The sequence below is a fragment of the Alosa sapidissima genome, chromosome 19 (assembly GCF_018492685.1).
Source record: "Alosa sapidissima isolate fAloSap1 chromosome 19, fAloSap1.pri, whole genome shotgun sequence".
NCBI lineage: Eukaryota > Metazoa > Chordata > Actinopteri > Clupeiformes > Clupeidae > Alosa > Alosa sapidissima.
In genome coordinates, this window is record NC_055975.1 from 18654152 (window position 1) to 18680087 (window position 25936).

At 41.6% G+C, this 25936-nt stretch overlaps 1 protein-coding gene across 1 annotated transcript in view; it reads right to left on the reverse strand.

The window, feature by feature from the left end:
• The window catches only part of plekhh1 (pleckstrin homology domain containing, family H (with MyTH4 domain) member 1), a 69831-nt gene extending 55751 nt beyond the window's left edge, over positions 1 to 14080 (reverse strand). Inside the window, exons 1-2 of the mRNA XM_042071822.1 lie at positions 13924 to 14080; positions 12981 to 13532 (exon numbers count right to left, since the gene is read on the reverse strand). The gene's annotated coding sequence lies outside the window, so the exon portion shown is untranslated. The remainder of the gene's footprint in view (positions 1 to 12980; positions 13533 to 13923) is intronic.
• Between the last annotated feature and the right edge of the window lie 11856 nt (positions 14081 to 25936).

The window sequence follows — 25936 nt, forward strand, 5'->3', positions numbered from 1 at the left end:
TAAGAATGAATAATTTCCACCTCATTACCAATACTTACAAGAAAAAGATAAGTGCAACAGGCGAAAAAAGGACAGTGCTGACAACACAAGACATAAACAAATGTGTTTATGCCATTTATTGATTCATTTGCATTAGGCAGTTCCTCGTGATCTTATCCGCAAAGGAAAATCTGTCATTCCATAGCCCATAGGACAGCAAATGGATATGTAGTTCATAGAAATGGCTGAATGCAAATAAACATGGCTGGCTATGTTCACTTCCTGACCAATAGTTGGCAGTGTGGTGCAGTAACACAAATTATCATTCAGTAAAAGTAAAAGGGACTCTTACATGGAAGGATAAACGTTATATAGAAGTGTGTTATCAGATACAGGTTACTGCACCATAGATACACCAAAAAAATACACAATCTGTACAAAATTCACAGTCTGCTAAAATGCAAATTTGCACCTTGAATAAAACAGGTATTGCATGTATGCATAGAGTAAAAACCCAGTGTTGAAAACCCAGTACTTCTGTGGCCTGACGCTACCAGCAAAACTTCCCCAACCCACGCACAGCTTGCCATGGCCTGCATTTATCTGGTGGTGTTGGTATATCAGTCTGGTTGAAAATAGGCTGTAAGATGTGGTTTGTGTATGATATCTGATGACAGAGATCCCGTGTGAAACATCACCAGAAACCCCTCAGGAAGTTTCCTCCCTCTCACTTAAAGGTGTCACAACCCACAAATAGGGTTGGCAGACATCCCAACCGGCAAAAAGTCATTACAGTGAGGTAAGACCTCTCATTTCAAGACGTCAGTATCACAGCACTGTCTGACATTCAGGTATAGAGCTGCAATATACAACGCAACATATTTTTACAGGTCATACCATATTATGCTTTCATGGTATCGGAACGTCACATATTACCAACCGTCCCGTATTTCCAACCTCTTACGTGTATGTGTCACTATTCATTTCTATACATGGAATTTTGAATTGCGACGAGAATTCTTGGGCTAACCGTTGATGTGCCGTGAGAAAGGTTGGGAATAGGCACCCACCAGCCTAGCGCTAAACTCCGAGCGTAGTAAACAAAATCGGATATTTCAGGCAGTAAAAGCCCCGGTATAGGGCTGGGACAACGCGTCAACGCAATCGATGACGTAGGCGCAAAAAATACGTTGACGCAAAATATGCACGTCGATTCGTCAAGCATAACGTGTGCCGCTGAATATTTTTAATTTTACACCTTCAGCTGGGCGCCATGAAATCGAAACCGGCCACCACACATTGATGTTCTATGTTGTACTATTTAAATTAAAGATAAGATAAAATCCTTTCATTGAGCTGCGCTTTTCACTCACGCAGCCTATCCTTGCCCTGCCCGCTCTCTCTCATAATGAGCCCGCTGTCCCTCCTCTGCATGTGGATTTAACAAAACATTCACGATTGTTGAATGATTGTTGTTGCCACATATAATAGAAGCATTGCATGGAACACGGAGGGCTAAATTGCTATTAAGTCCGCTTAGCATTGTGACCGCGCTAAGTGTGACCTGCGCAAATTTGTTCAAAACTGCTGAATTAAAGTTAACTCTGCTAAGGTCTTATCACAACACAGTACATTGAGGAGACTAAACTAAGTTAAGTTATGCAATCAAGCAGTATCTCAAAGCTAACGTTAGAATACTGTTTGGATGTCAAGTTTAGCATGTTTACTTACAGCTGCTTGTCAATTTTGTTAGTCATGCAGGGCTCATTTTATTGACTCTGAATGTTTGCAAAATCCCGATGTAAATGGAAAAGTGTTCAAAAGTGCTTGTCCCAAGGAGAAGTACAAACCGTTATTTGAACCAACTACATTATAAATGGCATCCACACATCAGCAGCCTTTTAACTGTGTTAATGTTAATTGCAAGGATTCCCTCACGAACGTCTTAAAGTGACAGGCACTCAATTAGACCTATACACTACTGAACTTTATTGAATGCTACCTCTGACTAAGAATGCATTACTTTGCACTTGTATAGTCTTTTATTTTGGAATCTTAAGAGCAATAAACATAGGCCTATATTGCAATGTTAAGGAATTCATGTTTTTTCATTCAGATATGTAAATCCACATGTATACGTTGCTATTAGTCAATTAATGGGGAGATAATCGACTCAAATCGAAATCTAATCGGACTGAAAAAATGAATCGTTAGATTAATCGATGCATCGAAAAAATAATCGCTAGATTAATCGTTTAAAAAATAATCGTTTATCCCAGCCCTACCCCGGTAAGAACCAAACTAGATTGTGTTCAAATACACACCTATGGCTACTGAAAAATGTAAAGTTCATTTATCAGATGTTATTTTGAAGTATTAAAAAACATTGTTGTTTTAGAATTTTTGAACGAAATGGTTGGTAATTAGTAAGTTTACGATATGTAGAAGTGAAAATCTTTTTGTCAAAATCTCTTTATGAATCTCTTTATGAATTGTTATTCTCTGGGGTGGGATGATGTATTTATAAAGTATTTATTATATAGTAAATATTTATTTGAGGTCATCAGTCAGCTGGAATCAATCACTGTTTCACAGCCATGTGTGCCCCAAGTGTGTGTGTGTGTGTGAGCGTATGTTTGTGTGTGTGTGTGTGTGTGTGTGTGTGTGTGTGTGACCTGAATGCGTCACGGGCCGTCACCTCAACAGCTTATGTGAGAGGTGTCAGCACCAGCTCACAGAGGGCATCCAGGGGTCTAGAAGTGGAATTGAAACAGAAAGCACTTTTCTGTGACCTCTTACACTGGAATACCCTTGAATCCCTACCGGGACTTTTTGGATGTGGGCAAACTTGTAGAAGTTGAAATTATGAAGAAATTGCATCTTTTAACAAAGAGAACAAAAAAGAGACAGACAGAAAGAAAGGAAGATATAAAGAAAGAAAAAATAAATAAAGAAAGAAACTTTAATTAATTACTAAAGAACAAACTTACTCACTAAGCAAAAGAGGTTTACAGAGATCACCTTCTCTCAAATGGGCCACACAAGGCCACTGGACATGCTGAGCTTTCCTCCAGTATTGTAGGGTACAGTCAACATTATCATTATCATCACACAAGTAATTACACAGAATTTCAAAGCTACACAAACAAAAGGGGCTAAATCGGTGCAGCATTGGGAGTAATGCGGCGCAAGGCTTACTCCAGAGGCATTAGTTTGTTTGTGTTGCTCAGTCTAATGCAGTCTGAAGGCTTTCTCAAAGACTCATCAGGGTTAGGGTTCAAACCTCTGGTTGCCGAAAAACAAGCTGCTGACGTCAAAAAGGACACATGGCAGGGCATGGCTTTGACCCAGTTATGGCTAAATTTGGAGGAGGGTTAACACAGGACCAGGACAGTAATATCCTTATGAAAGATATTTCCACTCCAAGAAACTGTCGCCTTGCCAACCATAGCAAACTTCAACAAAGCACGGCCAAGCGAGTTAGTCACACAGAGCTCCACGCTACTCACACTCACTCACACTCATGAGAACACACCAGCTAGGCTTCAAAACATTGTCACCCAGACCACACATACTCAACATGGAACATGGTCACCAAAACCACACAAAACACTTCCAAACCACTTACAGCAGATTAGATCAATAAAGAGGAGGGGGAGCTAGAGGCTGAAGAAAATGTGTCAGGAAAAATTTGCTAGTTTACATAAAATGGAGGGAGACCAACCCACCACTCTCTGTCTCAGTCTGTCTGCTGTAAACCTCACAGCTCAGCTCAGTTCTCCCTCTCTCTCTCACTTACTCACTCACTCACTCACACACACACACACATGGTCCCAGCAGCTGGCATATGCTGACTCAGGGAAAACATCAGTGAAGAATCAATAATCTCACCTGGATCAATGAACAAATTAAACATAACAAACGGTGTGAATTTGTGAAAACAAGCCACAACTTTGACTGGAATGAGTTCAGATATAGATGAGAAGGCATATGGAGCTATGAAGGGATCAGTGAAGGCCAGATTCTTATCTCTGGTGAAGAGCTCCTGGGTAAGACTGTGGTCCTGTGAAGAGAGAGTTAAGGAGGATAATCTGGGTCACTTGAATCTTGAGGTCAATTGAAAAAGGGATCAAAGAGAAGATCGAAGATCAGTAGTCTCTTATATGATTCAGCATGTTCCCTCTGTGTATGAGCTTTTAAAAGAGAAATCCAGCGACTTTTCACATAGATCTCCATTTCCCGTGGTCACCAAGTACTGTCGGTACGAAAAAAAGAAAACAATCGCTACACTCTGGCATGTACATGGGAGCTCACAGACATGTAGATGCCCCATTGATGTAGCCCTTAGCTTGAATATTTACTTTTTTTGTTTCAACTTTTCAACTCGTATTCTATTTTCAACTGTTGATAAGTTAACTAATCCCCCCTCACAATTAGCGCCTGAACTTCTCTCAACTAATAAATGCAATGAGTTTTCATCTTTTTTTAAAGGTAAAATTGACAAAATCAGACTCAACATATCTGCTCAATTACAAATTCAACAACCTGAACTTCCAGCAACAAACAGAGGGAAACTAAACTTGATGTCAGAGTTCAGCTTGATAGACTACGAAACACTTGAAAAAACGGTACAGAATCTCAGCTCTTCCACATGTGTCTTAGACACTCTGCCTACCAATTTCTTCAAAACTGTTTTTCATCTCATAGCGGCGGATGTTCTTCAAATTGTAAATGTATCACTGCTGTCTGGCACTTTTCCTAAGTCACTGAAAACAGCTGTTGTAAAGCCACTTCTCAAGAAGAATAACCTGGATGCCTCCATGCTAAACAATTACAGGCCCATATCCAATCTACCTTTTATTGGCAAAATTATTGAAAAAGTAGTCTTTAATCAATTAACCACCTTCCTAACATCAAATGGGTATTTTGATTACTTTCAGTCTGGTTTTCGGGCAAATCACAGCACTAAAACAGCTCTCATTAAAGTTTCCAATGACATATGCCTCAATACAGATTCAGGTAAAACATCAGTCCTAGTGCTACTGGACCTTAGTGCAACATTTGACACTGTTGATCACAATATTTTACTACACAGACTAGAACACTGGGTTGGATTTACATGCATAGTTATCAGCTGGCTAAAATCATATCTACAAGAAAGGAGCTTCTTTGTTGCCATCGGAAACTGTACCTCAACACCAAGGTCCTTGACCTGTGGTGTTCCCCAGGGGTCGATCTTGGGGCCACTATTATTCAACCTCTACATGCTCCCACTTGGACAAATCATCCAAAATAATTTGATTTCATATCATAGCTATGCAGATGACACACAAATTTACTTAGCTCTGTCACCAAACGACTATGGTCCTCTTGAATCTATGTGTCAGTGTATAGAACAAATCAACACCTGGATGTCTCAAAATTTTCTTCAGCTGAACAAAAAACTGAAGTAATTATAATTTTAGGTAAAGTTTAGGTTTTAGTTATATATTTGGTAAAAAGGAAGAAAGACTTAGGGTTGCCACTCTCCTTGACACAAAAGGGTTGAAGGCAAAGGATACAGTTAAATATCTTGGTGTATTAATTGACAGTGATCTAAATTTCAACAGCCACATGAAAGCGATAACTAAATCAGCTTTTTACCACCTCAAAAATATTGCCAAACTCAGAGGGCTGATGTCAAAATATGACTTAGAAAAACTCATTCATGCATTTATCCCCAGCAGGGTTGATTACTGCAATGGACTGTTCACAGGCCTTCCTAAAAAGAATATTAAACAGCTTCAGGTGATACAAAATGCAGCAGCTAGGATTTTAACAAAAACTAAAAAAAAAAAAAAACTGACCACATTACTCCAATTCTTAAGTCCTTGCACTGGCTTCCAGTAAGTCACAGAATTGACTTTAAAGCACTATTGCTTGTTTATAAATCAGTAAATGGAGCAGGACCTAAATATCTGTCAGACATGCTTCAGCAGTACACACCTTCTCGTCCTCTCAGGTCCCAGGTGAAAAACCTGCTAGTAAAACCTACTGTTAGAACTAAACATGGTGAAGCAGCTTTTAGCTGCTATGCAGCTCAGCTGTGGAACCAACTTTCGGATGACATCAAAAAGGCCCCAACTGTAGCCAGTTTTAAATCTAGACTTAAGACCAAACTGTTCTCAGATGCTTTCTGCTAACTGTGAAAATAATTCAGTGGAAATGCATGGATTCCAGTTTCTTCCAGTAGCAGCAACTGGAATCCATGCATTTCCACGGAATTATTTTTGGAATCTGATCCTTTATCATCCCTGTTCATTCTTACTCGTCGCTCGACTTATCGTGACTAAATTCAAGATGGCTGCAAACGCTAAACTTCATGAAGATACTGTCTGTATAAATCGTCTTGTAAGTAAACTACCAGTGCTTTTTCAAAGTTCTCAATGTCTCGTTTTAAATGTCAGGGCTCTCGGAAGTCTACCAATGAAGTGTGGAGATACATTGAGCCTCGTAAATGGTGTAAAACAGTGATTTATTTGCATGGCTAGCCCGATGCCGAAGCACCACCATTGAAAAAGCTGTTGGTAGCATCGGCTAACTAGCGCCAGATTTTGGAGTGCAGGGGACAAGCCGAGATGGGCTATGAGACATACGTTCACACTCGGTATCATGTTTCAACACACTTTAGGTCAATATCACACCGGAATTCTCCTTTAACTATTCTTTGACTATATTGCCTTTCTATGCTTTTATTTGTTATTATTGTTTGGTTTTGTTTATGTAAAGCACATTGAATGACCTCTGTGTATGAAATGTGCTATATAAATAAACTTGACTTGACTTGACTTGAAATGAGAAAGAAATGCTTTCTTGGTGTTCACGTTCACCCCAGCCTACCCGTTCAGAGATAGAGAGAGGGAGGGGGGGGGGGGGGTCCCCTTGGGCTTGTTATTTGTGGAACCATTTCAATACAACATGATATAATCAAGATTTCACAGTGGGGAATGAAAGTCATTTGGTAGGCCCCTCCAGCTTTGCTTCTTCATACAAAAGGACTTACAGCAGTCATGCAGGACATATTGAGAGAATCACTCATGATGACAAATCTGAAGGAAAGGCTGTGACACTCAAGCCCCTGAAAAACTCAATAACCATGTTAAAATCAAACGCCTCACCCATTTTACTCACAGCAGGTTGGTCCTAATCCCATCCGGGATTACAGGGCCTCACCTTCGGTAGATGCTCAGGCAGGCCACAGCTGGTTTTAGTTGGGGAGCAATCTTGGCAAAACTCGAGGTTCATGGTACAAGTAAGTGGCTAGGCACGTCAATTTCTTGTGCATCTCTCTCTATGACCATCTATAACGGTCCATACAGCAGTGTTACAAAGGCCTTACTAAAGGGAGACTTCGGTCTAACAACAACCTAGGGTCTATTATCTTGGCTACGGAGACTTCATGACTGGAAGAAGAACAAGGTAATGCACTAACTGCAAAAGCAGTTATTTTTTATACCCTTTCTTTACATTGACAAAGGTGTGTAATAGATCCACATAGTAGCTAGATGTATGACCTTACCCATAATAGCATAGATGTATGCTCTTCTGTCTGTGACTGAAGCATTGGAGTAGCTAAGTCTTTTGCTCAGTCATCAGTATTAATTCTACTAGACTTATCTGCAGCCTTAGATATTGTAAGAAATGACATTCTCCTTTCTACACTATCTGAACTGGGAATTTCTGGGAAAGCTCTTAACTGGTTTGAATCCTACCTTAAAGGGCGTTCTTTCAGTGTGTCTTGGCAGGGACAGGTATCAAAGTCTCATGACCTCAACACAGGTGTGCCTCAGGGATCAGTATTAGGGCCCCTACTTTATTTACACCACTTCCTTGGCTGAGACCATTCGCTCTCATGGATTGAACTATCACTGCTATGCAGACAATACTCAACTTTACCTGTCTTTCCTACCTTTCCCAGGACTCTCATTGGATTTCTGCATGCCTTAAGGATATTTCAGTCTGGATGAAAGATCGGCATCTTCATCTTATGGTGTTTCCAGCTAAAACAACTATTCTCCAACAGATTAACATCCAGCTTGACTCATCTTCATTGACCCCAATTAGATCGGCACGTAACTTGGGCGTCATAATTGATGACTGATTTAACTTCTCTGAGCATGTAGCCTCAATTGCAAAAAACCTTGGCAGTGTGTTCTTTACAACATTAGGAAGACCAGACCTTATCTGACAAAAGATGCCACATAACGTCTTGTACAGGCCATGGTTATCTCCCAATTGGACTATTGTAATTCACTGTTATCTGGCCTGCCTGCTTGTGTAAGATCATTACTGATTCAGAATGCTGCGTTCCCTTTCTGCGCATAGAAAAACTCGGTATTAGTGCTTTCTCTGTACATCCGGCCTGCTGTGCTTTGTCATATTGCGTGGTTTTTCTAAGCTGTCAATTCATTACGTAAACAGCGCTCATCATCGCCCATCCCCGCCCCTTCTACAACGCTAATTGCGTGTCCACAGCTGAACCACAAGCGCAGCTGAATGAGTTAACCGATTGCGACATTAAAAAGAATCAAAGTTTAGCGATCATACATGATAATAAGATGTCAACGAGCAGAGACATACAGAAAAGGCCTAGTAGTTCTACTAATCCACTTCAAAAAATACTTGAACTATTTACTGCACGTATACTAGGGCTATAATACCCTAGTCTAGCAGATTGGGAAGTGTATGTCGTGAAAGTGAAAATACGATATTACAAAGGCAAACAAAAGCTTGTGCTTATACTCCCCTAACCCTCCTATGAATGGGTATACATGACACAGAAAGCGCAAATAGCCATTCTCAGCTCCCACGACAGGCAGTCTGCGCTTTTTCCTCAGTGCGCCCTGTTTGTACATACCTCGCCATGTTTTTACGCGCACGTTGCGAATAAAATACGCCTGAAGTGGGCGCAAAAACGTTAGTACATCTGGCCCTGAATGTATGCAAAATCCCGATGTAAATGGAAAAGTGATTTCCAAGACTCAAAAGTGCTAATCCCAAGGAGAAGTACAAACCTTTATATTTAACTACATAGAAAACATTATGAATTGCATCCACACATATCAGTAGCCTTTTAACTGTGTTAAAACTGCAAGCCTTCCTCTCTCAAGAACATCTTAGTGACAGGAACTCAATTAGACCTACACACCTACAATGTATTGACATCAAATACGTATAATAGTTTAGCTCACAGGCGGGATGTGACCTAAATGCCCCCCTTGTCCAAGTCAGCTACCTTTTAACTTTTGTATTGCTTTTATTGTAAGTCGCTTTGGACAAAAGCGTCTGCTAACACTCTCTGACACTGTGATCAGCAGCACCGGAGCGCCACAGGGAACTGTGCTCTCTCCAGTCCTGTTCACCCTGTACACATCTGACTTCTGCTACAACACTGAGTCATGCCACATGCAGAAGTTTTCTGACGATACTGCAATTGTGGGGTGTATCAGGAACGGGCACGAGGAGGAGTACAGGAGCCTAGTGGAGGACTTTGTGCAATGGTGCAATCATCTCCAACTCAACACTTCAAAGACCAAGGAGATGGTGGTGGATTTCCGCAGGTCTAAGCCCACCCTGCTACCAGTCTCCATTGATGGGGTCAATGTCGAGGTGGTAAGCACCTACAAGTACCTGGGTCTCCACCTGGACCTTACCTTACCTTATGCACAGAGAATCACAGGCTCAGTCCCTGCCTCAGTCATTGCAAGCGCATCTTGATTGATTAATCACCCACTATGTGGATACTGTTTTTTTAGAATTGATTTAGATTAAGTGTTATTTAGTATAATTTGTATTTTAGTGTATTTAGTATTTAGTATATATTTATATGTTTTTTATATGATATACTTTTAATTACTTTCTGCTGTTAGTGAATGTGTGTGTGTGTGTTGTCTGTATGCTACTGTGACCTTGCATTTCCCCTGGGGATCAATAAAGTATCTATCTATCTATCTATCTAAATCATATAACCATAACCATAACCATATAATGAATTTTGAGCCATATTGTATGGTATTGCTCCATTTCAGTCCAAGTGAAAAGAATTCCCATGAATTCCTCAAGTACCAAGAAGTAAAGGTTCATCACAAAACCATTTGCCACATGCCACATTTCTGGTGGCATCAGAGCATTTTTTTTGGTCCTCGGATATAAAACAACGGGACTTTTATGACTTTGAAAGATTTTCTTAGATGATGTCGTTGTTGTTGTTTGTGGGACGTGACAGCCATGGAGCTGTGGCTGTCCCGGAGGGCATAAGAGCCCTGCTGAGTCAGCACGTCTCCCGCCCCGAAGGCCGATGAGTGGACTTCCTCTGGGGTGAAGGGCAGTAGGCAGCAGGGGCGCGTTTCCTGCGCTGGGAAGGGGGATGTCAGATGTTGCCGCCATGCGGCTCCCTCAACACACAGCAGATTTTCTGACACCATAAGCCATCTGCTGCCCTCAGAAAACAGATTCCTCCAGCCTCATCCACTTATTTAGAGCAACTGACAAACTTGACAAAGTGTGAATGGTTTGTGGGTGGAGGGCACTGCGGTATAGACAATTATATCATGTTGTTGGTTGGATTTGGTGTTATGTCCGGCGGTGTATATCTTTTTGTACACTCTGAGCAGAAGTGGTGGACTTAGGTATGTTTAGAAGAACAGTTAGAGATAGCTCCAAGCATACCTGCAGGTCTTCACACACACTGGGCTTCTTGTAGAGAAGCTGTCAAGAGGCATTTCTACGTGTTATCTTTTCAGTAACAGCAGAGTTTGCAGCTTATGCGGGTTACACAGCATGGGTTGATCTGCTAGTGCCTTGCTATAATATCCTATACTCAGACAGCAAGTCAGTGGCTCCAAATTTATCTATGGAAAAGTTTTTTTGGTGATCCCATCAAATTTAAACTACAACCATAAAATGTGAAAGAAATGTCTGGCTTTTGGGGGAATTGCTACTATAGAGTTGATTTAGTAGAATCCCTCAGATTCAGTCAGGTAAAAGTGGCCTGATTATGAGTCTTAGGGAGCATGCAGTATCTTCACTAGCTTCATCCATTTCTCATAAATGGTTATATGACAAAATGTCATCATATGAAGCATAACATTTCAAATAACTTGACGTGACAGCACTGTAATTATGTAGGCACGATGAGCCAGCCTTCCTGCAAAATGTAATGAAATAGGCTCTAGACGTTGTGTCATGTGGGGATATGATTCAGGCTCCCCTCATCCCTGCCTTGACGACCCTGGTCTTTCCAGCTGAGCATCTGAGTTTAAAGGGATATTCCACCATTTGGGGAATTACGCTTAAAAGAGAGTATACTGTAGTTCCATGTCAAATCAGCCTAGAAAATCGCCACGTTCCATTTTCCGTTAGTCCTACACTTTACACTTTCTAACTTGAGAAGAGACAAGTTTTAAATAGGAAAATTACCGGAAATCTTAGTCAATTTTAAGCGTGATGCTAGCAGGCGAGATGCTAATGGTCTAATCCGATTCAATGATCTATGCTAGGCTGAAGCTAAAAGTGGTATCGCCAGACTCACAGAACGGCTGGATGAACTGGAGAAAGGTAAAAATCAATTGTTTAACTCGAGGGGAGGTGGAAAATTAGCGTAATTCCCCAAATGGTGGAATATCCCTTTAAGTTATGATCATCTTAAAATGACATTGTGATCTTTGAGAAGACACTGTCTTTAACAACATAAGATTGTTTAGAATTTGAATAAAAATGGAGAATACAGCAGAAATGAGCTGGACTGTACAGTAGGTCCTAATGCTGCAGACACAGCCTTGAGGCGAGACACACAATTAGGAAATAGGACCAGTCGGAGAAATCAGATCTATCTATAGGGAATATCCAAAAATAAACGACTCCGTTCTCTCATATTGGGACTTATATAAATAACTTATCAGTACCAACACTCCACACCATGGGAAATAGCCGATCCAGTTGTGTAAACATCAACCAGTGACTTCTGGCAGACTCGAACTCTACTTAAGTTCCATACACACACAAATACTCCTCCCCCCTCTCACTCGCTCGTGCAGTACTGTATTTCTCTTCTCCACCCCCAGGAAAATAAATTAGGCTGCTCGGAAATGACCAGTACAGGAAATTATTTCGTTTGTTGGTCATCTAGGACCTACTTGTTGGAAAAGCACTAAATCCTGACTTAACCAATGCTAAGATACACACTGTCTTGTACAGGAGTCACATATAATTATGAAGTTACAAGAGTGCTCCTATCTACAGCATGCCGTTCTGTAGCAAAGGTGTAACACATCATGGAAAACTTATTCTCGAGCCCTAGACAACAACTCTGTGAAAACATTATATGGCACAGGGCCGGAGGACTTGAAACAGCCCTGGTGTATTTTTAGGGAATGTTTTAAGCATGGACCTCATTAGCAGGCCCCTAGAGGCAGGCCTGCAGCTCATTTCAACTCCATTTAAACTTTATTTAAACCCACTTAGCCTGACCTTCCCGTCATCAAGCCCCTGCACAAACACGTCCGCACAGTACAGCTTCACTGGCACGGCTGAGGAACAGGGAGTGTGTGTGTGTGTGAGAGAGAGAAAGAGAGTGTGTGTGTGTGTGTGTGTGTGTGTGTGTGTTTGTAATTCACAAGTGGTAGTAAATGTTAACAGTATGAAAACACATGATCAGTGAGTCAGTGCTGCATTTCTAACCACCCCTTGCTTCATGTGTTTTTAGAAGATAATGTCCTGCTGAGAAATGAGTGTTTACAAGTATGGCCTGAGTCACATTATCCCTGTGTATCTAAAGTACACACACGCAACATCAAACATCAGATTATCTGGATGTATATAATTTGCCACGTGGTAACTGTGGAATGATATCAAGATCACTGAACATGTCTGCTGTTTATTCAGGCCATTAACAGGGGCTTGGTGTCTTGTGAGCTATCTTATGCATTTTGCTGTCTCTTGGATTTATTATTTTCTGTTCTTACCATACTGTAGTGAGAGGGGCTGCAGAGGCCAGGGAGATAGGCTTCGAGTGAGATGGGCTTATGAGTGCAGAGATCTCTCTGGTGTCATGGAGTTGGTCCTGCCAATGTCACCTTGACTTTGGCCTTCGAGATCACAGTCCAGTTCTCTGCAAATTTTCCTCCAGGCAATTCTGTTTGCAAAAGGGATTATGCAAAGCTAATTGAGCTGCATCAAATCAAATAGAGATAAACACACAGATATGTGCACATACAAATCAGAATAAAGACAAATACACACACACACACACACACACACACACACACACACACAAAACAAGCCGTTTGCTTGTCACAAAGATGTTGCAGCCATGGAAATGTCAGCAAAGAACAAACATATCTATTTGTTTAAAAAGGATCTTCCAGTGAACTGGCCAGGCGATGAACACGTCAGAGAGATGTTTGTGTCGGCCCGAAATGGTTAAGAACCGGCCTCTGTCTGGCCCATGTGCAGAGGCGTCGAAAGCAGTCCCCGGGCAGGCCTCCTCTGCATGTTCCAGAGGAACTGACATAGGCCTAGAGAGTGGGTGAGAACAAATGCACATATGAACTCACTGACACATGCAGCACTCAGAGGCGACAGACCTCAAAACATCCTGTCCCAGTTCTGTGCCACTTCAAGACGCAGGCAGGCACACCAGCACAGAGTGTTCATCACTCCGTGTTCATCATAGGCAAAGGCCACCAATAGTGCCCTGATGAAAGTGAACCTATATATTTATATTCTGTATCCCATATACCCATAATCTATATCCTGGATCAAACCTTAGCCTACCGGTAACACATCTTCATGACTAGGAGACAATGGGTAAAGAGGATAACATGACTGACTAAGACACATATTGATGTGATTCTAGACTGCATCATATTCTATGTCCATGGCCCAGATAAAATAAAATGAGGGTACCTGAGACAAGGGTGTGTGGGTGGTGTGTGGTTGTGGCAGGTAGGGGCTCTACCAGTTGAATCCTAAAATAACTGCACAACAACGGTGTGCAAGTTGAGGAAATATAGGGGGCTTCTGCCTTTCCACCTCAGCGTAATGCCACAGGAAATGACATCACATCCTGCCTGCAGAAAGAGGCAGAGTTGAGCACACACAGGAAGTTGTTAGAGATTGTTTATATATTCTCTTGAAGATAATCCCAGTGTGGCTACCGTTACCTTTCCCCTTTATGGAATATTTCTCCCTTTCAGGGGACAGAAGTTAAGTCTGCCAGTGATAGATACTGACTACATTATTCAGTGTTTAGATCCAAACTGCAGTGAAAGTTTGTCATTACAGCCCATATGGTTTGACAGTGATAAATCCTGGCGGAAACAAACTTTTCTGTTATGTCTGGGCGATAAATTAAATTTTCTGCCAAGGTTTGGACTTTGGATATAAGCATGGCAACATAGTCTTCTTTGACAGGAATATTTGAATGTGCCTATCCCAAACATACCACTGTCCAAGACTGTTCTGGCAAAGAAATATCACAGTTATTACATACAGTATCTCACAAAAGTGAGTACACCCCACACATTTCTGCAAATATTATATCTTTTTATGACAACACTGAAGAAATGAAACTTTGATACAATGTAGTAGTGAGTGTACAGCTTGTATAACAGTAATAATTTGCTGTCCCCTCAAAATAACTCAATGCACAGCCATTCATGTCTAAAGTGCTGTCAACGAAAGTGAGTACACCCCTAAGTTAAAATATTATAATAATATAATTAGTGAAAATATTAATAATATAATATAATTAGGCTACATGCATGTAGGAGTGTAAACAATGTTTAGCTCGTAGATTACATTATTACATTACATTAGGCCTACATTATATAGGCTACTTTTATACTTTTTAAAGCAATTTTCTCAACAATTCTAGGACAATCCTGGCAAACACTGGATGAACAATGGATTTTATGGAGCGGCACCGACAAAATACAACTGAATCGTAATTTACATGGCGGCGGGAAAGTGCAATGTTGGTGTGTGGAGTTGTATTGAGAACAATGGAATCTAATGTAATTGCATGTCAAAAGCGGAGTCGGCGCTGGTGTCCACAGCGCTTTAAGTGTCATTCACCCGACTGGGAGTTCAGAACTGCGTTATTTATTATCTCCACAACTACAGGAGGTGGACTAGGCAGAAGCCTACTAGTGTCTGTGCCAGTTTGAGGACATGAAATTGTGCATCAAAGGGTCAAAATAGTAGCAGCCAAAGAGGATCGTTAATAACAGAACAAGTGACAGTGTAAAATAAAAAATAATTGGTGGTACACGATTAATGCGATAAAAAAATGTTTTGGTTATGCGATTAATGCGTTAACACTGACAGCCCTAAAAATACACAATCACTGTTCTTGTTGTTTCGATTCACATATTGTAGTGTAATTACACAAAACAGATGAAGATATCCGATACATCAACCCATTCTTCAAAGTTCTGTTTGCCTCAGTCTAGGCTCAAGTTCATGAGTCTGCAACCACCGAAAGACCAGTCTGCTCACTGCGGCTAATGTTTTAGAAGTATCAGGTCTTCCCCGTGTTGCTGCTGGGTATATCCCATGTTGCAACCAGTGATATGCAAATACTGCCAGTGTACTACTGTACTTGCCAGTGTATGGCAGTCAAACTTAAATCAGGTATAGTCACAAACTCTCTATGAACTTCTAGTCATTTCGAACTATTTATCCACTCTCTCCCGTTTATCCAGTGAGAGCTTTAACTTGGAAAATTTGATTTACAGGAGTGGATGGAAATGTGTGAGGATGCGCCTGAAAGTATTAGGGCTCATTCTGAATTTAGGCTACAGCGCGCATAAATAGGATAGGCTATTAATTAAATTATTTTAAGCCATGGTCTTCCCACAAGATATTAACATAATTTAAAAACCATGGCTAGCTCACATATTATTCATAGAAGAATAAGATGGCAGTTTGGGCTACAAACGTCAAACTGTCAAAGACATAAGATTGATCTTCCTATGTCCAACTTCGTATGAGTTGACCTATTCTAAACCGAATATTCTAAACATAGATGAAAAATCTACATTTGTCTTGCTCTGAAGTTGCAAATGTGTTCCATTAAAGGTATCTAATGCAGTTTGTGTTTTCTTGGTACTGGGCTCCCCCTACAGCTGTGGAGTATTTGTATTTTACACAATTGTCATAAATATCACTCATGGCTTGTACCCTTCCCCCATATTACACAATTTCATACAAATAGGATATTACACAAGTGGCCGTAAATAAATGTGTGACTCTCCGGGGGACGGCAGAGAGTGAAATTGCAAGGCTTGTTCTCTGTAGACGGGTAGGGTATGGATAGGAAGGCTCGCCATTCTCCCTATTACAAGTTAGTTTACAATTATAATTACTTTGAAGCTGTTATAATAAGGTAAAGAAAATTGTATAGGATACTTTTAAAGGAATTCATATAATTAAACTGAATATCTATCACATATTTTGGCTCAAAATCATATGGGCCTAGGTTACATGGATGAACAAAATAAGTTCGGAGCAGCAGAAGAAAGGGTATGTTTTATTCCTTTTCTATTTTTTATTCCTTTTTATTCTATCCAGAACCACAGCAATAGAGGCATTATAACGGCTACTGTAATCTCGTCTGACCCATTCGGTTCAAAGCTATAGCTCGAGAATGCTATTGGTCAGTTTTAACCAAATCTTTCACTAATTAGCATCAGCCTGGATATGCTCACCTAGTGCCTTTGATCCCATCCACACTTTACCGCACATGCAACACTGCATATGCACTCCTGTTATCAACGTGAGATTTTGTTCTCAAACCCGGACGTAAAAAGTGAGAAATGAGGTTAGAAAAGTACATGGGGAAGGATCTCCACTTGAAGCAGAGTTGAGCAGAACAGACCACAACAGACAATACACTGAACAGACCACAAAAGCACAGAACAAAGGAATAGCACCCATATCTGATAGGATTGGAGCTTTTATGAATCAGCCAAACATCAAACAATTGGGCCATACAGTCAGAGAAGGCCCACTTGTTCCGCCTAAGCCTTTTGTGCACACAGCCTTAAATGAATCCAGCTCTAAATATCTAGTGCTAACTGATGGTCCGCTTCTCCTCTTAACACATCTATGTAGTGATAGTGACGTGAGTGAAAGCGTGGCTGCGCATTTTCAGATGAAGAGGACATTTTGTGAAACGTTGCATCGAGGCTGATGCGAGGCACTGTGATGCAATTGGTGGCGGCCTTATCTCGCCCCATCAGAACAGAGCGAACATAAACGACATAAGACATGCGATTAGTTGTGAAAAGTACCCAGAAAGCTCACTTGCACCACAACAAGGGGGAACTTATGGACACATACAAAAAGACACACACACACACACACACACACACGCTGAAGTCTATTGGCAGAGGTGACAACCACAATCCAGGTCTCGGGATCTTGAAAGCAAAACCAGACAAATGAAGGGGGATCTGGCCTAGACACTACTGGTGGCTGGTTAGAATACTGGCCAGTTGCCACACCAACTCACATCAACAGACCACATGTCCATGCCTGGATTTGAATGCATTATTAAGACGTTATTGATATTTGGTCGTCATACGAGTCACAGTAAACACTGAAGTGAGACTGAGTGAATTGATGCAGAAGTATGTAAACACTGTAAATGAAAGGGGACAAGGGGATATCCCCTGGATATGTCCCTACAGAGAGAGAGAGAGAGAGAGAGAGAGAAAGAGAGAGAGAGAGAGAGAGACAAGAATACTGCAAACAAGAGTGCTGCACTTATTGCTATGAGGGCTGCCATACACGGACAAGACATGATTGAAATCATATTTTCATGGACTTGGAGGTCTGACCTGCAACCTCTGCACATCCATCATCTGGCCAATTCCAATGTAACCCCTAACTCTTCTGTTTGGAATGGTTTTGCCTGTGGTCCCCCGTAATCAAGCTGGGCTCACTGAATGGGGCTCAAAGTGTTTAAATTCAATTTGATAGAACACATCAAGCCAAGACACGTATGATGTTTTGACGAACACTTGAGTGCTACGCCAAAGCTGCCAAACAGACTGTGGCCATGTCTTGGCAATGATTTGTGTTAATGAATTCAAAATTGGTATACGTCCATGATGTCAGTTGGATTGTTGTATCTAAGTGTTAGCATGGTAGTACAAAACACATGTGCAGGGTATGTGTTTGTGTCATATTCCCAAACATCATGAAATCTCTAGAGAAAAGCCAATAAGCCAAAAGGCGCCACATTGAGTTTTGATTTTGTTATGAAAATTGGTACAGTATGTTTGTTGGTCTTTGGTACAATAGAGTAGTCATAATGCAACCCAGGGTCATAGGCCAAGTCCTCAGCTCTCCGTAGGCGCATCATGTGTTTACCAGTTTCGCTGTGATGCTTGGCCCCCTTCATTGCTGGTCACAAGCTTGACCTCTGATGGGATATCTCTATTATCTAAGATGAGTGCCCACACATGACTTAATCCCATCTGAAAAAACATCACTGCAGGGCAGAGATAGAAACCAAGTTGGAGATACAAAGTGGAAATTACAGAGACAAAAAAAGAGAGGAGGAGAGAGAGAGAGAGAGATGCGGATAAAGTTGTGTAGGGAGACAGAGAGGAAGCAGAGCTGCCTGTCTCTTTCCCCAGCAGTGAGTGAGAGCCAGAGGAATGGGGACCAGAAGAGCCTCAGGCAGGAAGGAAGGAAACCCTCCACCTCTCCCTTTGCAGCGCCAGACAAAGTTCAGGGAGACAGTCAGCCTCTCTCTCTTTCTCTCTCTTTCTCTCTCTTTGTGTGTGTGTGTGTTTCTCTCTTTCAGTTGTTCTCTCTCTGTCACTTTCACCCATTCTGTGAGATAAATAAATAAACACTGATGAAAAGTCAGACTCCATTCTCCACTCATTCTCTCTTTTTGCTCTCTCTCTCTCTCTCTCTCTCTCTCTCTTCTCCCTCTCCTCACATTATCCATGCTGCTCCCCTCCCTAGTGCAGAGCTCATGCTGACAGCTGTCTCTGATTAGCATGTTAAAAAATGGGGCAGTCACACACCAGCAACCCCCACCCCACCGCCAAACCCCACCTCCCAGCATTCCTTCAACATGACTCTGCATTTTCGTTCTTCCAGCTTGCACTCGTCTCTTTCTCTACCTCTCTTTTCACAACCCACCCCCCCTCTATCTCTCTCTCTCTCTCTCTCTCTCTCTCTCTCTCTCTCTCTCTCTCTCTCTCTCTCTCAGGCAGTATGTCTTTCTTCAGCTTGTGTTGGATTTTTCCATCTCTATGACCAGAAGACCACAACTAAATGTGGGAAACGTGGTTATGGGAGAACTGTGTGGGGTCATTATATACCATGCACACACACACACACACACACACACACACACACACACACACACACACACACACACACACAGAGACACACACACACACACACACAAGAGAAGAGAAAGACTCAATTTTTGTGGATGGGAAATGCATGAGTTGATGTGTTTAAGAGAGCAGTCATGACAGGGAAGGTAGCAACAAGAAGAACCAAAAGAAAACACTGGACCAACTCTTCCCAGTCAATGGAGCGCAGACATCAGCTTATTTGTGACAGACCACACAGAAGGCGGATAAATCATGCAATCTGTAATTACATGCATAATAATTAGTCATCATAAATGCTTGTTATACAAATCATGGTACACAGCCATAGACTGTATAAAATAGTACACAGCATGTACAGTCATATGGACTGGGGCGTTTAGATGAAGCCTGACCTCAGATATTTGTTGTATGTTAGATGTGTCACACTATAGTAGTAGTAAAGAGCTTCTTTAAAGTCTCCCAAACCATGTGGCTGAGAAACCAAATATGTTGGTGACGGAAGAAGCAACACATCAAAACCCAACCCTTCATGCTTTAATCGGGTGGTTCCTGTGAATTTCCAAGAAACCATGGATGCTGCCTTGATGTTATGCAATGAACTGACAAATAAAAAACGTCCATCTTTCTAATTCTGTATGAATGTTGTAGTTATTCAGACAATGGACTTTTAGTCTCTTTGGAGAGCATGATTTAAAAAAAAAAAAAAAAACGTTTCAAAAGTGGATGGTCTGATTTGTTCACTATTAGGGGCAAGCACAAATACACTATGACATTTCCTTTATTCAAGTTATTCAAGACTAGCAACCCCGTCTTTCTGGAGGCTAAAGAATCCCCCAATTCAGATTGGCTCAATAAACGATTTCCTGTTGTTGTATTCGAACATGCTTCAGCGAGGGAGCCTGAAAAAGGCCAAGGATGCTGATGCTAGCGGCGGATAACAGATGCCTCGTGTCAAATTTCATAAACACGCTGGAACATTTTCATCCATCATCCTGTTCAACTTTGAATCTGTGAGGCTTTTAGTCAAAGCGCTGGGGCTTGGTGCAGTTTCAATAAATTACTGCAGCGTTTTGTTTTATCTTTGTCTCTTCCCCCTCTGCTTCTCCCCCTACCCTGATCACGGAACAAAATGTCCACCCAGGAGAAGCAGAAAAAAACTAGCCAACATTTTGTTATTCATGAACGAGAACAAAGTATGAGAGAAATGCAAAGAAACGCTCTGTGGGCAGGTCACCAGGTTCAGACTGAGGCTATTTCTTCCTCCGGACTAGAGATGTGACTTGGCACTTCCGTTGGCGTCCGGCCAGAGACACCACTCTGGGGAACACCACAGGTGACTGGTGAGAAAGCTGATGTGTTGTGGGTCAGAGAGAGGCTCTGGGGCCACTGTCTGCTGGCTCATCTTGAAATATGATCTATTACCAGTGCTTACAAATAAGAGTGAAAAAGCGCCGATCCATGATAGCGTCCATGATGTAAACAAAAACACATAATTTAACTTCAGCAGACAGACAGCAAGCAAGCACGAAAGAAGCTGATCGAGAGATAAGTGAGAGACAGTAAGAGAGAGAGACTTAATGGAAAAGCAAAGCTAGCATAACCACATGTAGTGCTCACTGCATTCAGCAGCTGGAGATATTGTAAGAACTTTCCACCACCAGCTTGGAGTGGCCTTAAAGTGTCACAAGAGCAGCTGCCTACAAAGTGCAGGTTGTGCTATTCAACTCGGTGTTCTTCCTTTACCTCTCCAAAGATGACTCATAAACACATACACACAGAAACACTGGAATCCTCTATGCCTCAGCCTCCATATGTTCTCGTGGTAAAACAGATGTTCATCTATACATAATAATATTCCTCTCTGACTCAAAATGTATTCTGCTGGGGGTGAATCCGTGGGTAAAACATGTAGGAAGTACAGCGCAATGGTGAGTAGGCCTACTGTACATGAGTTCTCAGCAGTGAAGTGAGCAAAGAACAACAAAATGAGAGGCTGAAAATGTGCATTAAACAGTTAACAGTTGAAAAGAAAGTAATAGGTAAGGTAAAATAATAGGTAAATGATTGCTGAGCTTTTTTTGCCCTCTCTTGACTCTCAGCACAGTACAGACTGGCAAGGTTTGCTCTTCAGGTTTTAGAGAAGTATCACTCTCCTTCCCAGTTTGAGCAGAGGAGCTGCCAGGTCTACATCATGCTAATACAGATGGGCATGGCCAGGGCATGTGCGCTAAGACTTGGCTGCTAGTTTTATGTCGAAATAAAGCTGAATTATTGAGGTGGACACACAAAAGTAATGGACACCTTTTTTCTCTCTTTCTTGTTCTTGTTTTTGTCCTTGTCTTCATAGGTACTGATTTCATCTGGATTCCATTTTCCTCATGTGTTTTTCCCCATCTCTATTTTATGAATTCCTGAATAAAAGCGAGTCTTTATTGGACCACACATCTGCATTCTGCATGGTGGTCAGTCGGGTTGCCAGAGAGCCCTAGGGCTGTAGGCCACTGTTGCTTTGGAGCTGGAGTCCAGAGGAAGTCCTGCTTGAAGAGGCCTTTGTGAGAACAGCCACTGGACCAAAGTCTGACACAAGACCTATTTCATTGGTTGCAAGACCTATTTCAAACCAATTTGCACTCGGAAAAAACATGTTAAACTGGCCACTTGAAGGCAATTAACAGCTACAGCTACAGTCGATGGACTGTGAGAAGACTACTTTTCCTGTGTTACTGTTGCTGACCTTTGGGGAGTGTAGAGACAAATTGTAGTGCCGGGACTGGGTGATTGAAGAAGTTTGGACTTAACTTGTTGGGAGAAGGCTAGAGGTGTCAGTCAGGAGAAAGGTCAAGATAACGAGATGGTAGGGGGGCATTTCACAAAACATGTGAATTCCAGATAAAATTTTGCTGCAGCTGCATTTCTCAGAATCATTAAATTAAATTAAACCAACTTTAACAGGGATTTAAACTATGTACAGTTTGAGATCGGTATAAAATTCTCTTATGGACAGAGTTTTGTTACCCCAAAGCACTCCCAATTATTATAACAAGACACATGGGCACTAGGCTATTACAAACATCAACACTGTGGAACTACTCTGGCTCTTGTCAGATACTGAAGACAGTTGTGGTAAGTAACTTAAGAGAAAAACAGACAGAGAGAGAAAGAGAGGGAGAGAGAGAGTGTGTGTGTGATAGAGAAAGAGAGAGTGAGAGAGAGAGAGCACACAGTTTAGCCGTAGGATGGAGACAGATGGACTCAGAAATGTTCTGTCCAAGAGGGTGACCTCCACTATTTCACATGGCAGCCAGGCCATTGATTTTCCTTTCTGTCAGGAGCTGCACAGAGATATTGTTTCAGACATCCAGGAATCGACAAGGACACCTGGTCCAGAGGTCAAGCCCACTGGGTAGGGATTTTAATCGAGGAGCAATGTTTGTGTGTGTGTGTGTGTGTGTTGTGTGTGTGTGTGTGTGTGTGTGTGCGTGTGTGTGTGCGTGCCTGCGGTTGAGTATGTGTGTGTGTGTGCCTGCACAAAGCTATCCCACTAAGGCCTGAAGTGTGTGAATGTCATTGTGTGTCTTTATAAATGTGTGTGTGTGTGTCTATGCCATTTCTACAATGATTTTAACTGTGGTAAACCTAGTTCTGACCTGGGGGGAATTTGAATTGAGTTCTTCTTGAGATCCTTAGAGAGACCTAATCCCACAAATCTCACGGACATCTGTCAAGTCTATTGTTTTCACTTTCCCACTTTGAACTTTACGCTCTCCAATTTCACTCATGATGACCCTTACAAATAGTAGATGGGGCCATTTGCCCAGTAATACCATGCTGAGGAGAACTTTGAAGGGGCAGAGAGACTTCCAATTATGTGCCCATGTGTATGAGGAGTCGGGGCAAAGCAAGGGGGAAGTCATGGGAACAGAACAAGCGGTCCACCACTAACAATTTGCGGGCAACCCTTTATGGTTAATTAATTTCTTCTCATTTCTGTATTTTCCCTGACGCTGAAAAAATCTATGTCTCCATGGCATGAAAGAATGAATTCTTGCCACCACATGTCCCTTGTGGGTTCCTGTAAAGTTAAAGTAAACACTATTATGAAAGGGAAGGGGCCAATGGAATGGATTCATTTACCCTTTTAAAGAGGACAGAGAGGAAGGGAGAGAGAGAGAGAGAGGCAGAGATAGAGAAAGAGAGATAGAGTCTGTCAGGGAACCATTATGTTTTTGCTCAACTTACTATTTAAATAGTATGCTCTTCTCTGACAATGAGTGAAGAAAATCTTGAACTGCTAACAACAAATCACATGAGTGTTTTCAGCACCACTAAAGGCAGGTCAATTGCAGTCATCAGCAGTTTCCCCATGCTGTCTACTGTATACTTCACTGGACTCTCTGTGTTGCAGTCATAGCCTCACACACACACACACACCCATATACACGCCCACAGCCCGCCCACAAAGTAAAAGAGATTCTGATGCATGTTCGCCACAGTGTCGGTAAGATGTTGGAGTTTGCGTTTTACACTTTCACTAGATCCTAGAAGTGTGTGGGTTCCCGTTCCATCACAGCAATTTGACATTTAGCGTGATACAGGGTGTCAGGAATTGGCCCATTATAATCACAGAATTTGATTAATTTTACTCAGAATAAATATGCAAAAGGACTAACTACAGTTATTTTTCCATGTCAGTCAGTTCCATGTTGTTATGACAAAGTAGGTGGACCTTTGCCATGTATAGGCCCAATGGAAAACACTGTGCCAGACTACTTGCCAAAAGGTCTAGTGAACTGTACTTTGACTGGAAGGGACATTTGACTGACATGTAAAACAACCAACCACATTATATTATGTAACGTTAAAGGCCTGGGACAAATACAGTTGTCTGTGGTAGAAAATGTTACTGATTTGCCTGGAAGTATGCATATTATTGTAATGGACACCCTAAAGAACCAACATGGAAAGAAATAATGTATACCCTACATTAGGCTATTCTGTTTTTATTCAGCCAGGGTTAATACAGGAAAAGTCCACTCCAGGATGACTTACCAAAACAAGAGGGAGGGTCTCATGAAATGTGGCCACGAAGCCATAAAAGCTGAAGGCCTTGACTAGCCCTTAGTGTTTTGCTAAGAAAGTTGGAAAAAATGTAAAACACCAAAGTGAATATTGAAAAGTTCATCCACAATCAAAGAGTCTTCACATGAGATTCTGTTCAGTTATATGTCTTGACTTACAGTATTATTTAATATAAATATTCACTGCATAAAATTAAAATCATAACTCAAATCGAATCTGAAACGCCAAAGGCCTTATCAGCACTGTCAGTGTTGGATGTCTCACTATGCTTAATAAAATCACTATTTAAGTTCAGGCATGCTTGTATTGCATAGACATATTCCAGAGGCCAAGATGTGTGTGTGAGTGTGAGTGTGTGTGTGTGGGTGAGAGAGGATATCTCCAACTCTGCCTCTATTCAGTCGGTCTCCTCCCTACATCCTAAGGGCAGAACTGTGTGCAATAAACAGACTTTATAAATCTCCCACCCCCACATTCTTGTCCTCTACTTCCCCCCCTCCAACAACTTTTTCTCTTGTCTCTAGCCCGCCAACTGTTTTTTCTCCGCTTTTCTTAATGACCAAGTTCTGACACCCCCTCTTGGCTGAGCTTGTGGCTTGTTTGACCTGGTTGAAGGGGATTTTGAGTGGGTGGATGTGGGAAAATGTGTTTAACCCAGGCTTGTTGCATAAGCACTGAAGTCAATAGTGCTTTTTGTGGTCACTTCGTATTTATTAAAATAGCTGGCAATGGGCAATGACAGACCAGGCCCAATCAATTCACTGAGCATAAAGTGGTTAAGGGTAATTCATTCATTCCAATCATAGAACACCAATGTTACTTGTTACACATTATCATAACAAGCCTAGGATACTAAATCTAATTGACATAGCCTACCTGTTTGACTTCCTTTAACAAAAACAAAACAAAACATAGGCCTACTCAAAACAAATAGAAGCACGGTTAAATTTGATACGCACGTGGGCAGCGCCTAGAGGGTTAATACATCTTTTCTTGAGCATAGGCTATACCACCGAAAAGTCCCGCGCATCCTGTTTGTGCCTGATAATTAACATGCATGAACTACAGAGACTGTGGTGCAAATAAACTCAACACGTATGCTAAAGTAGCCTTTGAATGTTAGTTCGCATTTTTTGTGGACAATTATCCGAGTCCGTCCTCGAGACAGCACTTCGCATGCTTGTATTTTTGAATATCGGGGCTAATGAAATCCAAATTACTCAAACATAAATGTGCTGAATAAACGTTCACTTTTACCAAAGACCCTGAATACATATCCGTCGAACTGACGATAAATGACCGTCTGAGCGAGGTTTCATTCACTTAAATAGTCTATGTAATCTACTCGTTAGAGTAGATGTGAGTCCAGTATCCAGCAACAGTTCATGAAGTAGGCTAGCCTAACGCCCATTCAATGTTACGTTCACAAGCCCCGCCTGCCTGACAGTATAAAGCAAATGCTTGGACGAATG